This window comes from Elgaria multicarinata, chromosome 3 (assembly GCF_023053635.1).
Source record: "Elgaria multicarinata webbii isolate HBS135686 ecotype San Diego chromosome 3, rElgMul1.1.pri, whole genome shotgun sequence".
NCBI classification, from domain to species: domain Eukaryota; kingdom Metazoa; phylum Chordata; class Lepidosauria; order Squamata; family Anguidae; genus Elgaria; species Elgaria multicarinata.
This window is the reverse complement of record NC_086173.1, coordinates 21,816,847-21,834,831: the sequence shown is the minus strand read 5'-3', so window position 1 is coordinate 21,834,831 and position 17,985 is coordinate 21,816,847.

Here is a 17,985-nt window from a genome sequence, read left to right as displayed (position 1 = left end):
ATAAATTTAATCTTTTATATTTCTCCAATTTCTCTAATACCTCTTTCTTTAACCTCGTTAAATTTTCCTTTTCAAGATTCTCTACATTTTTTGTGATTTTAATTCCCAAATATTTAATCTCATTCTTAACTTTCAATTCCATTCCCTTAAATTCCCAATCCTTTTCTTCCTTCTTGGTATAGTTAAACAACATCATCTCTGATTTAGACCAATTTATTTTTAACCCTGTAATTTCCTCAAATTCCCTCAACTGATATTTAATTCTTTCTAATTTTCTTAATGGATTCTTAATGGTCAATAAAGTGTCATCCGCAAACATGTTTAACTTTATTTCCCTTACCTCTCCAATTCCTTCTAACTCTTCATCCTCCCTTAGTGCCTTCGCCAAAACTTCCATAACCATTACAAACAGGACCGGCGAGAGCGGACATCCTTGTCTTGTTCCTCTGGCTAGTCGTATCTTTTCAGTAAGTCCGTCATTTACCACCACTACCGCCGTATTTTGGGAATATAGCTGTTCTATTACATTTTTAAATTTATTTCCAAATCCCAATTTATCTATAATACTCTTTAGTGCCTGCCAGCTCACACAATCAAAAGCTTTAAAAATATCTAATGCCATAATACCTGCCTTAATATTTGCTTTTTTTATTACATTTATTACATTTAAAACTCTACCCACTAAATTATGCATATGCCTTCCTACCACAAACCCACATTGATCTGCTCCTATATATTCTGCCAAAAATTTATTTAGCCGTTTGGCCATAATAGATGTAAAAATTTTTGCATCCTGATTTATTAAAGAAATAGGTCTATAAGAATCGGGATTAGTCAAATCTTTATCTGGTTTTGGGATCAGAATTATCACTGAATGTTCCCATGATTCAGGTATCTTCTCTCTTGATAATATCCTATTATAAAGTTCCATTAATTTTGGAACTAAACAGTCTTTGAAGACCTTATAATATTCTGGACCCAAACCATCTGCTCCCGGTGATTTACCAACTTTTAACTTATCAATAACCTCTTCAACTTCTCTTTGAGTTATTACTGACTCCATTAACTCCTTATATTCTAATTTTATTCCCTTCTTTATAAACCTTCCAATATACTCCTCCACCTTTTCTTGTTGAATTTCTTTACCCTTATACAATTCCTGATAGAATTCCTGAAAAATTTTTATTTTAGCTTTCATTGCATGACAATAATTCCCTCGGCTATCTTTCAACGTTTCTATCCCATTCCTCCCTTTTTCTTTTTGTGTGAGCTTGGCAAGCAACCTCGAGTTCTTATCACTGTTTTCAAAATATTCCCTTTTCATATACATTAAATTCTTTTGAATCTCTTCTATATTTAAATTTTCTAATTGTTTCTTCTTAGCTTGTATTTCCACTAATTTATATTTATCTTTAACTCGCCAATATCTTTCCTCCAAGTTTTTAATTTCTATCTCTAACTTTTCCTGTTCTGCACGTTGTTGTCTTTTTAAACTACATGTTTCTCTAATACAGATTCCTCTTGCTACAGCCTTCATGGTGTCCCAAATGACTGACCCAGCTGTTCCTCCTTTTTCATTAATTTCCCATGACTCCGACAGTTCCTTCCGAATTTTATCTACTATTTTATTATATTTCAATATCTTTGTATTCAGCTTCCATCTATATGCCTCTTTATAATCTTTCTTAACTGTAAATTCTAGACTTAACAAGGCATGATCAGTTACTTTTATTACCCCCATTTCCATTTTACAAATCCTCGTTGCAAAATCTTTTGAAACAAATATATAATCTATCCTGGAGTATGTATGATGAACTGGGGAAAAGTATGAAAATCCAGGCCTATTCCCGTTAAGTAAACGCCACGAATCTAAATAATCATTTTCTTTTACTAATTTATTCAATATAGTCATATTGTTCCTCTTTTCAACATTAGTGGGATTTGACCTGTCCCGTTTATTATCCATAACCATATTAAAATCCCCAGCTAATATAGCATACCCCTCCTTAAATTCTTCTATTTCTTTAAACAACTTTATAAAAAACTCTCTATGCCTCTCATTTGGGGCATAAACATTAATCAAAGTATAGACCTTTCCCTCAATTTTACCTTTTAACATAAGATATCTGCCCTTATCATCCTTTTTTACTTCTTCTAATATAAACCCACTTTTTTTTGAAATCAAAGTGGCCACTCCATTTTTTTTCGATGTCCCTAATGACTTTTCATAATAGGCTAACCACTTTAATTTTATCATATTCGAATTCTCGGAGCCTTGGTGTGTCTCTTGGACCATTATAATATCTGATCCCTCTTTATTAAACATTTGTTCTATTCTCTTCCTTTTCACGACTGCCCCCAAACCTTTAACATTGAGTGTTGATACCTTTATCTTTTTATCCATAATCACCCTTTTGAAATCTTTTCCGATCCCTTGTGCTCAGCAATTCAAACTTGCTTACATAAAAAAACAAACTCCATACATAAAACCCCCACCCTCCTACCCCAATCCCTCCTCTCCTACCTTCCCCCCCTCCCCACCCCCCCACTCTAATCCCCCCCCATATCCCCGTGAGTCTAGTACTCCAGCCATCTACTTTAAAGGGGGGGGGGAGGCAGTGCTGCGCCTGGCCGGCAGGTTTCTATATTAGCATTTCTATTTGCAATTATCTCCAAACATAATTAACAATTCTCTTACTCTCCAGATGTCCCAGCCTCATTCCCTCCCCCACCCACTCCAGCCCCATTTGCTTCCCCATCCAGACCCAGCCTCTTCAGCAATTCTTTACCTTGATCCAATGAGGTTACTCTGTGTTCCCTCCTCCCATATGTAAATCTTAAGAAAACCGGGTAACCCCATGCGTATGGAATTTTGTTCTGCATTAACATTCCAGTTATTGGTTTAATACTCCGTCTCCAATTTAATGTATGTTGAGAAAGATCATTATAAATTTGCACTGCTTTGCCTTTATATTGTAACTGGGTCAAAGATCTCAATTCTTTCATGATTTGCTCTTTTTTATAATAGTTACCAAATTTCACCAAAATATCTCTAGTCCCTTTGTAGTTTTGCCCCCCCACGCGGTGGACTCGGTCCAGATCCGATCCATCTATTGGCATGTCAGGCATCAGCTCTTTGAACCAGTTCAGAATGATTTCTCTAAGATCTTCTCCTTGTATCTGCTTCAGCTGCTTTATTCGAATCGAAGATCTACGAGATTGTTCTTCCAAGGCGATCAGACGTAATTCCCATTCCTTAAATTGAATATTTGTTGATTTTTCAAAGGCCTCTTGCTTCTTCTGGTCCAATTCCGCTTTTGCCTCTATCTCTTTGATCTTATCCGAGTTTTCTGCGATCTTATCCGAAAGAACACGCATTTGTTGTCTAAATTCATTCATTTGCAGATCCATTTTTTTAAAAATGATGATATTATTCTCTACAATAACTGCCTTAATTTCTGCTAGGGAGGGAAAGTTGCTGTCCATTGCTTTTCCCCCTTCAGCCATATTCTTTTCTTTATTTGGTACTGTATCCAAAGAAACTGGGTCTATAACTTCGTCTTCCTGGTCTGTTCCAGGGGCTGTATCTTCCAGGTGGGAGAGGTGGGTTAAATTATGATTTGAAGGTTTCTTTTTTTGTCTATTCAACTTTTCCCACTTCTTAATCTTTTTTTTAATGTTGGACATAGGACCCTTCTGAGTAGGGCATAAATCTTAGAGCCCCCACTTCCTTAGCAACTTTTACTGGCTTCTCTTCTATGTGCCAATCACACCACCTTCTTCCCGAGGGGGAGGAAATATATTCAGTTCACAACAGCATTCACTAGAGGGGATCAGATCCAATCATTCACAGTTTCTCAAAATCCCACATCTCCCTCACAGAATGCTGTTTCTTCCCCTTCACCCCCCCCTTCTCGGCACACCGCAAACAGCTTCCACTTTCCACTTTACAAAGATTACAGCAAACAACTTCAAAGCCAGTATTTCAATCTTTCCAACTTAAGATAAAGGATGAGAAGTGAGGATTGCTGTAAATCAGATCAACGTCTAACAAGCATAAGTTCTTTCTTTTCAAACTGCGACATCAATCATGTTACTTTCGGTTTCGCCTCTGCAGTTTATAAAGACATTCCGTCAAGCTCACCTCATCCCATCGGCTCTTCTCAACACTTTCCAGCTCCGATAGCTTTTATAATCATTTCCTGTCGTTTGCTCAAAGATTTATGCCCATTAAAAAATAGATAATTGCTTTTTCCGGCAACGCCGCTCAGAGCCTCAGAAGAAACCTGCCACCGCCATGGCTGCCAAGCTCCGCCCCCCCGTTTGTAGTATTGCTGAGCCAAGTGTCCCCCATCTTGTAACTGTGCAATTGGTTTCTATTCCCTAAATGTAGAACTTGGCATTTATCCCTATTAAATTTCATTCTGTTGTTTTCAGCCCAGCACTCCAGCCTATCAAGATCACTTTGAAGTTTGTTTCTGTCTTCCAGGGTATTAGCTATCCCACCCAATTTTGTGTCATCTGCAAATTTGATCAGCGTTCCCTGCACCTTCTCGTCCAAATCATTAATAAAAATGTTGAAGAGCACTGGGCCCAGGACTGAGCCCTGCGGCACCCCACTCGTTGCCTCTCCCCAGTTTGAGAAGGTTCCATTGATAAGTACTCTTTGAGTCCGATTCTGTAGCCAACTGTGGATCCACCTAATAGTTGTTCCATCTAGCCCACTTTTAGCTAGTTTGTTAATCAGAATGTTCATGTGGTACTTTGTCAAAAGCTTTGCTGAAGTCAAGATATATGACGTCCACAGCATTCCCACAGTCCACAAGGGAGGTTATCCTATCAAAAAATGAGATCAAATTAGTCTGACAGGATTTGTTCCTGACAAATCCATGTTGGCTTCTAGTAATCACTGCATTGGTTTCAAGGTGTTTACAGATTGACTTCTTTATAATCTGCTCCAGAATTTTCCCAGGGATGGATGTCAGACTGACTGGTCTGTAGTTCCCAGGTTCCTCCTTTTTGCCCTTTTTGAAGATAGGGACAACGTTAGCCCTCCTCCAGTCATCCGGCACCTCACCCGTCTTCCATGATTTTGCAAAGATAATAGACAAAGGTTCTGAGAGTTCTTCCGCTAGCTCCTTCATTACTCTTGGATGCAGTTCATCGGGCCCTGGAGATTTGAACTCATTCAAGGAAATTAGGTGTTCTTTGACCATTTGTTTATCAATCTCAAACTGCAATCCTGCCCCCTCAACTTCTGCTTCACTTTTTCCAGGGGGGTCATAGACCCGCTTTTGGGAGAAGACCGAGGCAAAGTAGGAATTGAGCACTTCAGCCTTTTCTTTGTCATCTGTTATCAATTTGCCATCCTCATTAAGCAGCTGAACCACCATTTCTTTCCTCTGTCTTTTACTACTCACGTATCTGAAGAAAGCCTTTTTATTGCTTTTAGCATCCCTCGCTAATCTCAGCTCATTCACAGCTTTAGCCTTCCTGACGCCATTTCGGCACTTCTGCGCCACTTGTCTGTACTCTTCTTTTGTAGCCTGGCCTTCCTTCCACTTCCTATATGTATCCCTTTTTGTTTTCAGTTCATCAATAAGCTTTTTGTGGAGCCACATTGGTTTCCTCTGTTGTCTTCTATCTTTTCTCCTTGTTGGAATTGTTTGTAACTGTGCCTTTAAAATTTCATTTTTTAGATACTCCCACCCATCCTGCACTCCTTTTCTCTTTAGGCTCCCTTGCCACGGGACCTTACTTATTATAGTTCTGAGTTTATTAAAATCAGCTTTCCTAAAATCCAGAGTACGTGTATGGCTACGCTCGACTTTTGTCTCCTTCATAATCAAGAATTCAAGTATGACGTGGTCACTTTCCCCCAGAGTTCCCGTAACTGCCACTTTATCCACTAAGTCATCCCTATTGGTCAATAACAAGTCAAGGATTGCCGATCCTCTAGTTCCTTCCACCACTTTCTGTAGGAGAAAGTTATCACCCGTACATGTCAGGAATTTCTTGGAAGGGCCGCTTTTAGCAGTAATGGTCTCCCAACAGATATCAGGGTAATTGAAGTCCCCCATCACTACTACATCACACTTCCTTGAAACACTGGTAATTTGTTTCTCAAAAGTTTCGTCCTCGTCTTCTCCTTGATTGGGTGGTCGGTAGTAGACTCCGATTATCATATTCTTTTTATTCCTAGCCCCATTTATTTTAATCCAGACGCTCTCGACGGGGCTCCCAATCTCATCCGCCTGTATTTCTGTGCAGGGATAGGTATTTTTAACATATAGTGCAACTCCACCTCCCTTTCTATTTCTTCTGTTCTTTTTGAACAAGTTATATCCTTCAATTGCTATATTCCAGTCATGGGAGTCATCCCACCAAGTTTTAGTTATACCTATCAAGTCGTATTTGCCTTCATGTAATAAGAGTTCAAGTTCATTCTGTTTGTTTCCCATGCTCTGGGCATTAGTATATAGACATCGAAGACCATGTGTTTTATAGTCTGGCTTTGTTCCTACCTTGTTGCAGACACTATTTTGGGACACTGTTGGAGCTGTTCTCTGTACTGTGGTGCATTGGCCTTCATCCATTGTTGCCTCAAAATTTACGTCTCCCACCCCCATAAGATTCAGTTTAAAGCCCTCCTAATCAAGTTCTTCATGCTGTGGCCGAACTCATTCTTTCCAGCCCTTGTGAGGTGCAACCCATCCCTTGCCAGCAGTCCATGTTCCAAGTAGCGTAGCCCGTGGTCCCAGAATCCAAAACTCTCACGACGGCACCACCTTCAAAGCCAGTCGTTCATCCAGAGTATTTTTCTTTCCCTTTCTAATCCTCTTCCAAGAACCGGGAGGATGGATGAGAAAACTACCTGGGCCCCAAAGTTCTTCAGTTTCCTTCCCAGAACTTCAAAGTCTGAAATGATTTCTTCGTAGCTCTGCTTGGCGACATCATTTGTTCCCACATGGATGAGAAGAAAGGGGTATGTGTCCGTTGTCTTTATGAGCTTCGGTAACCTTTCAGTCACATCTCTAATCTGTGCTCCAGGGAGACAGCACACCTGGCGAGTCCATGGGTCTTCACGACATACTTGGGTTTCAATCCCATGCAGCAGGGAGTCTCCCACAACGACTACTCTTCTCTTCTTCTTGGTTGACCTACCTTCTGTCCCTTGGTCACTGTTGCATGGTGTCTCCTGTACTTCCTCCTCTGCAAACTGTCCTTCAGTCTCATTCTCCAGAAGCTGAAAGCGGTTGCTTAACTCCAATGGCCCCACCGGTGCAGAACGCCCTCTAATTCCTCCTCTCCTAACTGTCACTCTTTTCCAAGGAGTTTCCTCTTCATTGGCTTTCCTCCCCTCAGCATACTCTACTTCTGCTTCAGCTGGCTGTTGTTCTTCAATCTTATGTGCTTCTTGTTGCTGTTGCAGTTCCACCGTTCGGTCTAAGAACTCCTCGACTTCTCTTATTCCTTGGAGGGTGGACACTCGCTGCTCAAGTCCCCTCACTTTTTCTTCCAAAAGTGCCACCAGCTTGCACTTGTTGCAGGTATACGCCATGTTGAGCTCAGGCAGAAACACGAACATTGCACACCCTTTGCAGGTCACCACCTCTAGGGACTCCTTTCCATCCATATTGTCGATTTCTGCTTTGGTTTTTTTCCTTTTTGATTATAGTAGAATTGCCTTTGCTTTGTTGTGTCCTCTCTGAAGGTACACAACTATATGAGTATGTCTTAAGGGAAAGTAATCTTTTGGGGTTTTTTTGCTTTTGTTTGGTGGTGGTTTTGTGGGGTTTTTTTCTCTTTATGTTTTTCTTTTTTTTTTCCCCCCACCTTTTTTTTATTTTTATTTTTTATTATTTTTTTATTTTTTTATTTATTTTTTAAGAGGCCTCCCCCTTGACCTCCCCTGCCGAACTCCCCCTGTCAAACTCCTGTTTGCTCTTGCTGTTCGCTCGCTCCCTGGGAATCTGGCTTACTTTTATAGCTCCTACTTGAGCTGGGCCAGCTGCTCTTCCCTGCTTCTGCTTAGCTCCAAGTCAGGAACCAGAATGAGGTCACTGAAATGCCAACAACAATCAACAACAATCAACAGCAATTAGGCACTGATTGCTGAGTCCAACTGACAATCAGGCCACTCCCCCTTCAGCTCCTGCAGCAACTATAGACACCGACCTCTCACTCAGCACTCAGGAGCACACGGCCTCTTTGAATTGGCAGCCTCCTGGGTTTCCAAACTCAATCAACCAAACTCACCAGACAGATATGACAAGGTGGAATATAGAAAGCTCCAAAAGTTGCCCCGAAACCACGTTCCGTTACCTCTTCCAGGCAAAAGTCTGTATTGTGCAAATCGGGCCATAACGGCAGCTTCCAAGTGAGGTAAGTCAACCAAACTCACCAAACACATATAACACTCACCAAAAGGTATCGGAACGTGGTTTGGGGGCAACTTTTGGAGCTTTCTATATTTGTCCCACCTTGTCATATGTGTCTGGTGAGTTTGGTTGACTTACCTCATTGGGAAGCTGCCGTTACGGCCCATTTTGCGCAGTATGGGCTTTTGCTCAGAACGAGTATTGGAACGTGGTTTCGGGGCAACTTTTGGAGCTTATTATATCAGGCTCACCTAGTAATGTGTATCTGGTGAGTTTGGTTAACATACCTCACTTGGAAGCTGCTGTCCCGGCCCGTTTTGCGCAATATGCACTATGCGCGGAATGGGTATCAGAACGCAGTTTCTTTGCACTTTTTGTGGCTTCTTGCATCCCTGCCATGGAGTTATGCATAACTGGTGAGTTTGGTTGATATCGTTCATTCAGAAGTGGCCATTCCGGCCATCCCATTCTGTTCCGGATGTTGTTTTGGGAGTTCTGGGGTTAATAGTGATATAATATTGCAATGGTTTTAGTCCTAAAATATTGTTCCCGAGTGTTGCTAACACATGCCACTGTTTTTGGTATGATTTTTTTTAATATAATGGGGTCGTTCCAGCCTGTTCCGTTCCGTTCCTGTTCACTCCAACCTGCTTTGAGCCAAACTAGACCTGAGGCTGAATATGTCACTAGGTGTAGAATCTTTACTTTTAAATGAGCACTTAGTAGAGGCTGTAGTGGGGGAGTTTCCACTGTGAACTCAGCCTGCAGGAAAGAGGAGATCGCATATGTACATTGCTATTACTCCACACAGTGACGTTTGTTCGTGGCCTCTTGTCACTTATCCCTCTGCCACCTCAGGGCCACTCTTGACACCACAACAGCAGGGTGGGTCTGTGGGTGTGAGAGTGAGTTTGAAGGGGTGGGGTGCTGATCCCAAGGCTTCCTTAGGCTCAAACTACAGGGCACATGGAGTTCCATTGTTCTTTCCTCCCCAGATTTTTGAAAGACCTGACGAAAACTAGGGCTGGCTACATCCGTGGGCAACGGGAGAGATTCTGCCTGAACAAGCTGACAGACTAGACAATCCAACCACTTCTGTTTTTGTCCCTCAGACTGAGTTAGCGAGCTTGTTCTGTTTTGAAACCGTGACACGTAGGGGAGTCTTTTTTGCTTTTTTTTTTCTGTTTTAGCAAACAAGCACATTTCAAGGACTCGCCTTAGATATTGCACAAGCCTGGGGGTTGTTGTTTTTGCACCTTTCCTCTCTTCTTGCCTCATTTGCAAGCATAGGTGTGTGCAGAACATTTCATTATGCTCAGGTACAAATAATAAAAAGAAATGGAGTGGGTGGGGAGGAACGGGCAGCCAGAAAAAAGACACATGGTTCACCCAGTCCCTCTCCTCACACCCTCCTCTGGCTGCCACTTTCCTCCCCCCACCCTTTTTAAAATTATTATCTGTATCTGCGCAGCTGTGCAGATACAGACAATAAAATGGGGGAGGAATGGTCCCGTTCCTCTCCTCCCCCCCACCTGTTTTTATTTTTTTTTACTGAGGCAACTCCGTTATTCTTTCTCACTTCTCTCAGCAGATTCTGATACCATTGATCATGGTATCCTCCTGGATCGATTCTGGACTGGGGATTGATGGAACTGGAAATTTTTAACTCCTTTACAGCCCTGGGTCCAGATTACCAGCGGGATCACCTTCTCCCGTACAATCCGCCCTGCACACTCAGGTCTTCTAGGAAGAATTTACTTCAGTCCATGAAAACTAGGCTGACAACCATTACCCAGAGGACCTTCTCTTCTGCCGCTCACAGACTGTGGAATGGCCAGGTGGGAGAGATCCGCCAACTCAACAGTCTTCCTGAATTTAAAAAGCTATAAAGACTGATCTCTTCCGGCAGGCCTACCCAGTCAAATTTTTAAAAAGCTGGCTGTTATTTTTATAATGTAGTAGTTTTATATGTTTTTAATCAGTTTTATATATTTTATAGTATTTTTATATTTGATGTTGTTCCCCACCTCGATCCAGAGGCAGAGGCGGGTAAGAAATAAATTTATTATTATTATTATTATTATTATTATTATTATTATTATTATTATTATTAATCTGCTTGCGAGGAGTGGACAAATGGATTCTCGGGTGGTTCTAATCTACTGCAAGAAACAGATACTAACTAGCAAATGTCTGCCATTAGCTACACAAACGTCCTGTTTCACAAACCATTCACAGCCAAAAGCAGGGAGCAATTTTAATTCTTGATGGCAGAATAGGTGCTGCCTCTTTTCTTTCAGTTCTCTGATTCGGCTGGTTTTTTATTCATAACGTCCAGGGAAACAATCATATGTCCAGTGTTGTGCTCTGCTCAATCAGTCCAATGTACAATTCAGCTCCACTAAAAGATCTCACTGTGCACTAGTCAGGGTAGAAGAGCTACTAGCCTTTAAGCCAGGAGTGTCCAACCTCTTTGCCCAAGGGAGAAATGCAAATTTAGGGAAGCTCTCAGGGGCCAAATGCCAATAGTGGGCCAACACCACTTACAAAACACAAGTGCTGGACCATTCAAGTCGTGGCTCCATTAGTCCCCTCCGCACGATGCCATGTGAATCACGTTGCTTCACCCTCCTTCAGCTCCCACTTGAGGAATTGCTCAGTAATTGCTCAGTAAACGTCCCCCACCATTGTTCTGCAGAGCTTTAGGCACAGGCTGATATTTACCATTCATTTGGATTTTTGCTCTGAGCTCCCCACACACAAAGTCGAAAGATTTCTCTGATTTATTAGATTGTAAGCCTATGCGGCAGGGTCTTGCTATTTACTGTGTTATCTGTACAGCACCATGTACATTGATGGTGCTATATAAATAAATAAATAAATAAATAAATAATAATAATAATAATAATAATAATAATAATAATTTCTCTGGCCCGCCATATTGTACCCCAAGCAGGTACACTATTCCGTTCAGGGGCGCAATCCTATCCATGTTTAGACAGACAAGAGTCCTACAATTCCCAGCATGCCCCAGACAACTGTACTGCCTGGGACAAGCCGGGAGTTGAAAAACGTTCTCTCTCTCTAAACATGCATCGGGTTGCGTCTTAAGCGTTTTAAAGCCCACGGCGCCACCCCACTCCCAGGAGTATCGCTCTGTTGAGTTTGGGATAGAGATCTCTGAATAGAGGAAAGTAAGCCGGTGGCGATGCGCCCAGACTCCGAAATGAAGACACAAGACAACAGTGCTTTAGTTGAATAAGGACTACTGTTTTATTTACCATGGACAGGGCTTCTGTGCCTTTAACAGTTGGATTGAAAAGGCGAATTTCAGCAGGTGTCATGAAGCACCTGGCAAAATTAATCACAATAGTCAAAGTTGCAGGAGCCTTGCCCTCTGACCAGATACAAAAGAAACTTTAACTGTTGTGATGAAGAGGGAATTTCACCAGGTGCTGCATGCATACAAATGACACCTGCTGAAATTCCCTTTTTGAATACAACTGTTAAAGATACAGGAGCCCTGTCCTCCTTTTCATATGGCCACCCTAACTTAGAGGATCAGTGTTGGGACATTTTTATTCTATCTCTCTACCTCCTAACTCTCCAGTGAGGACACACTTTGGGGTAAGGTAGAGTAGATGGCTCTACTCACTTCTCCTGCTGGTTTACACATTTGGTAAGGTGAGGACCAGGGTCTGCCCACCTCACCATCACTCCAGGCCTCATACCTTAGGGTGGGTGAATGGTGAAGATCTAAAGCTGTGCTCCTGTGTCTGTTCCTCAAGTGTTCAGGTCCTGACAGCTGGGTCTCAGGCAGCACCTGCTCCTCACCCTCTCCTGATGCCTCAGGATGCTTGCCAAACCTCCTTCCTTTTCTCTAGGGCTGTGCCCAGGCACGTAAGGGTGCCCACAGGCACTCGGGAAAGCTCGGCACAAGGCCAACCAGAGGTCCATTGGACTCCTTTCCCCTCCAGCTCTCCCCATCCCTCCTGGCTACCCACAGACACTGCAGGACTTCCTGAAGCCTCCACATGCACAAGGAGCCACCTGTCCTCTTAGAGAGCCACTCTACCCTGCCGTAGATCTACTGTGGTAACCTAAAACAGCTGGAAATGTCCATTTCTGGCCACTTAGTTTACAACAGTAGATCTAGGTCAGGACAGAACGAATCACAAGGATGATGGGTGTGCACAGAGGCCTCAGGTAAGTCTCATGGGTGGGTGGGGAGAAGCAGCTGGCCATTGGACCGAAATGGCCATCAGGCTGAATTGGCTGAGTCAGGCCAAGACAGCCCAATCGTGTCCCATACCAAATTCGGGGTGAGGTGGACATGAATAGGCCCCCTTTGACTTGGATTTTGGTTTCAGACCCAAGGCGAAGCACACCCCTGCTATTCTTCACCCCTCTAACTGACACTACACCTGTTTATGCACCTCTTGATCCAATGGGGCAACTTTTATTACTGGCTGCCTGCCCATGAAGGGCTACACAACCCCAGGTCAGTGTGGAGTAGGCAAAAAACAACAACCCTATGGGCCCCCAGCCAATCTGGGCCCACAAAGGGGGAAAAATCCTACTCAGCCCCAAACAATTGGCGACCAGCCAGACTCACACTGATATCTGCAGGCAGTGGGCAGGTGCCAGACACGGGAGAACTAGCACAAGGATGAGGGATACCTGGCTGGGTCCCTCTTTCCTCTCAGCTGGCCACATGAAGCTTCTGCAACCAGCCTGCCATCTCCCCACTTTTCTGGCTGACTGGGGGCAGAGCTGCCCCCCTGCCCCATGTGTAGCAGAGGGGGGCGAGGTGCAATTGCACTGAGTCCCCATCGTGAAGACATGGGACCCCCAACGCTTGGGTTTGATAAAGGCAACACCTGTGTAAACCATTAGACCTGTCTTCTCCAACGTGCTGCTCTCCAGATGTGTTGGACAACAACTCCCATCATCCCCTGGGTGGGGTATTTTAGGAGTTACAGTCCAACACAGCTGAAGGGCACCTGGTTGGGGGAGGCTGCTTCAGAGGATCCTCAACAGGACAGTTTCCTTCTATGCATCTACCTCCCATCCCTCTAGTCCAGGGACGCTGTAGTCTGAGTCGTGGAGGCCTTCTCGTATTGCCTCAGCCACACAGGCCCATGTGGCCAGTGAGGAGCAGAGGCAGGCCTGCCCACGTCACCACTACCCTGGCCTTGTAGCTCTGGGTGAGTGAATGGTGCAGACCTAAGGCAGTGTTCCTGCTCCAATTCCTCAAGCCTTCTGGTCCTGATAGCTGGGTCTCAGACAGTTCCCGCCTTTCATCCTGTCGTAATGGGCTACGTTGTTTCCAAACCTCTTTCCCGTTGTCTGAGGCTCTGCCCACCCACCCCAATTCACCTCGGAGACTGATTTGGACTCATGGCAAATTTGACGCATAGCAACTTGGCCCACTTCGGATTCGGTTCCGAATTTGAAGCAGCCCAAGCACAAGGCCAACCCAGAGTTCATTGGACTGCCCCCTCCTCCTGCATGCCCCCTCCCCTCCCGCTCATCCCTTCTCCTCCTGCTTGCCCCTGAAGCCTCCACAGGCACAGAGGAGCCGCCAATCCTTATTGAGAGCCGCTCTGCTCTGAGGTAAACTACAGCAGCTGGTAATGGCCATTTTTGGCCACCGTAGTTTACAGCAGTAGATCTACAGCAGGTCAGACTCTCCAGGAGGATGGGCGGCTCATTGGTGTGCCCAAAGGCTTCAGGTAAATCCCGTGGGCAGGCGAGGCTCAGCGGCTGGTCATGGGGCCAAATTGTCTCAAAGTGCTTCAGCTGAGTCAGACCGAGACAGCTCATTTTGGCCCCGAACCAGATTCGGAGCAGGCCGGGCTGAATCGGCCCACTTTCACTCAGATATGGGGTTCAGACCCCAGGTAAAGCACACCTCTACGCTTCACCCATCTTACCCATGCCGTACCTATATCTGCACCTCCTGATCCAATGGGGCAAGTTTTATTATTGGCTGCCTGCTCATGAAGGCTGCACAACCCCAAGTCAGTGTAGAGTAGGCAGAAAAAAACCCCATGGGCTCCTGGCCAATCAGGACTCACTCCGGGAAAAAATTCCTACTCGGCCCCAATCAATTGGCCACCAGCCAGGCTCACACTGTTCTCTGCAGGCCGCAGGCAGGTGCCAGTTATGTGAGAACTAGCACAAGGATGAGGGACTGCCTGGCTGGGCCCTTCTTTCCTCTCAGCGGGCTGCATGAAGTTTCCGCAACCAACCCGTCATCTCATGGCAACTCGGCCCACTTCGGATCTGGTTCTGAATTTGAAGTGGGCCAGCTATTTGCGGTTTCCCAGGCACCCATGGGCACCCACAGGCACTCTGGAAAGCTGGGCGCAAGGCCAACCAGGAGTGCAATGGGATCCCCTCCCCACCTGCTCGCCACCTCCCTCGTCCTTGCCCACTGACACCGCAGGACTTACTTGAAGCCTCCACATGCACAGGCGAGCCACCTGTCCTCTTAGAGAGCCACTCTGGCCTGCTGTAGATCTACTGTGGTAATCGACAGCAGCTGGAAATGTCCATTTTTGGCCACTTAGTTTACAACAGTAGATCTACGGCAGGACAGAGCGGCTCACTAGGATGATGGGCATGCACAGAGGCTTCAGGTAAGTCCCGTGGGCAGACGAGCAGGTGGGGAGCAGCAGCTGCCCATTAGGCTGAATTGGCTGCTTCAAATTCAGAACCAGATCCTAAGTGTAGTGTCAGTTACAGGGGTGAAGAACAAGGATGTGCTTCGCCTTGGGTCTGAACCCAAAATCCAAGTCAAAGAGGACCGATTCATGTCCACCTCACCCTGAATTCGGTATGGGACCCGATTGGGACGCCTTGGCCTGACTCAGCTAATTCAGTCAGATGGCAAATTCGGCCTGATGGCCAGCTGCTAGCCCCTCCCCACCTGCTCGCCACCTCCCTCGTCCTTGCCCACTGACACCGCAGGACTTCCCTGAAGCCACCACATGCACAGGCCAGCCATCTCTCCTCTTGGAGAGCCACTCTGACCTGCCGTAGATCTACTGTACTAATCGACAGCAGCTGGAAATGTCCATTTTGGCCACTTAGTTTACAACAGTAGATCTACGGCAGGACAGAGCGGCTCACTAGGATGATGGGCGTGCACAGAGGCTTCAGGTAAGTCCCGTGGGCGGGCGAGCAGGTGGGGAGCAGCAGCTGGCCCAATCGGGTCCCATACCGAATTTGGGGTAAGATGGACGTGATTGGATTTTGAGTTCAGACCCAAGGCAAAGCACATCCCTGTTTTTCACCCCACTAAGTGACACGACACCTGTTTATGCACCTCTTGATCCAATGGGGCAAGTTTTATTATTGGCTGCCTGCCCATGAAGGGCTGCACAATCCCAGGTCAGTGTGGAGTAGGTGAAAAAACCCCATGGGCTCCTGGCCAATCAGGACCCACACAGGGGAAAAAATTCCTACTCGGCCCCAAACTGGCGACCAGCCAGGCTCACACTGATCTCTGCAGGCAGCGGGCAGGTGCCAGACTCAGGAGAACTAGCACAAGGGTGAGAGACTTTCTGGCTGGGTCCCTCTTTCCTCACAGCTGGCCACATGAAGTTCCTGTGACCAACCTGCCATCTCTCCTTTTCTCTAGTTGGCTGGGGGCAGAGCTGCACCCCTGCCCCATGTGTAGCAGAGGGGGGGGAGAGAGGTGCACTTGCACCCAGACCCCATCATGAAGAGATGGGACCCCCAACGCTTGAGTTTAATAAAGGCAAGACCTGTATAAACCTTTAGAGCTGTCTTCCACAAACTGCTGCTCTCCAGATGGGTTGGACAACAACTCCCATCATCCCCTGGGTGGGGTATTATAGGACTTATAGTCCAACACATCTGAAGGGCACCAGGTTGGGGGAGGCTGCTTCAGAGGATCTGCAACAGGACAGTTTTCTTCTATGCATCTACCTCCCATCCCTCTAGTCCAGGGACGCTTTCGCCTGAGTCGCGGAGGCCTTCTCTTCCTGCCTCAGCCACGCAGCTCCACGTGGCCAGTGAGGAGCTGAGGCAGGCCTGCCCATGTCCCCATCACCCCAGGCCTCATAGCTTTGGATCGGTGGATGGTGCAGGCCTCCAGAGAAGTTCTCGGCCCTGTTCCCTCGAGCCTCGTAGCCTTGAAAGGCAGGTCTGAGGAACCCCTAGAGTGACCTCAGGATCCTCACCCCTTTCTTCTTTCCTCCTTTTACTAGCACTACATCTGCCATCAAAGAGGAGGCTGGCTTCTGCTTCGTTTCCCACCTCCTCCGCAGCCCTGCTTGCAAATCCTTCAGGGGATGCTGTGCCCCTTTTCAGAAGGATGGATTCCATCCTCTTGATGCAGGGGTGGGAAGTGGGGCTGGAGACCCAGGGCAGGAGAAAGAACCTGCTCCAAGGGGACCATTCCCCCTTTCCCCTAGCCTCGGCCATCTGCTTCAGACCTCCACTGGCAGGGGTCCAAGCTCCTCCTGGACCTGAATGCCAGTGGGCTTGTCTGTTCTGTCATGCTAGCTCACGTTCTCCCAGGTGAATCGGGAGATCCAGAGGCTGCGAGCTGCCCAAGTGCAGCCTACGCAAGAGAACTGGGAGACGCTTGCTCCCACGCAGACCGCACCGCCGGGCCACTTCTGCCCATCCAGGAAAGGCAACCTGCATTTCGCTGCTGGAGACAGGGGCCCTCCATAACACCCCAAACATGAGACTGTGACCCCAGAGAGATCCACATGGGATCTCCCCTCCTGCTGGCACCTGCAGAAGAAACTTGTAAGTGCAACATCCGTATCGTTAGTAATACCATCTTCCTTGCCAAGCCCGTTCCATTTCACATCCTATGAGACTGGACTTCCAGGAATGCCCCAGCACCACACCTGGGTGCCCAGCAATCGCTATCCACATTGATATCGAGTTTGCTGACTGCAGCACGATTGATGATAGCTAGGAACTGGAAGATTCAGGGGGAATATTCTATTGAAGAGTGGTATAGAGAAGTTTGGGATATAGCTATTAATGATAAATTGACTTGTAATATTAAGTGGAGGAAAGGTATAACTAAAATAAATGAGTTTGAAGGAATCTGGAAACAGTTCCTAATATTTGTGTTTACTAAGGGAAGTGGGAAACCACCAGCGGAAGAAAGTATGAGATTTTGGAAGCAGGAATAGATCCCGAGGTGGAGGGTGCACTTATATGTTTAGAATGATTATATATGTAATGATAGGATAGGTTATAGTTAATATTTATCTTATATATGTATTCAACATTTATTCAAAATGTATGTAGTATGTTGTGTTGTTGTTTCTTTTCTGTAAGATGTTTATTTTGTGTTTTCAAATAATATTTTTTTTTTTAAAAAAAGCAATCACTATCCCCAGAGGTTGCAGATGGGGTGAGGGAGTAAGAGACAGAGTGAAAGGAAGCAAAAGAGAGATTGCGTTAGGGATGTGTGGTGGCAGGGTGGCCCACAGGAGAACTTCTGACGTAGAGCAGAGCACTTGAGCCATCTCATGGGTGGGCGGCTGGGATTATTGAGATATCTGGACCTGGGAAGAAATCAGGAAGCATAACCTTAAGGATATTT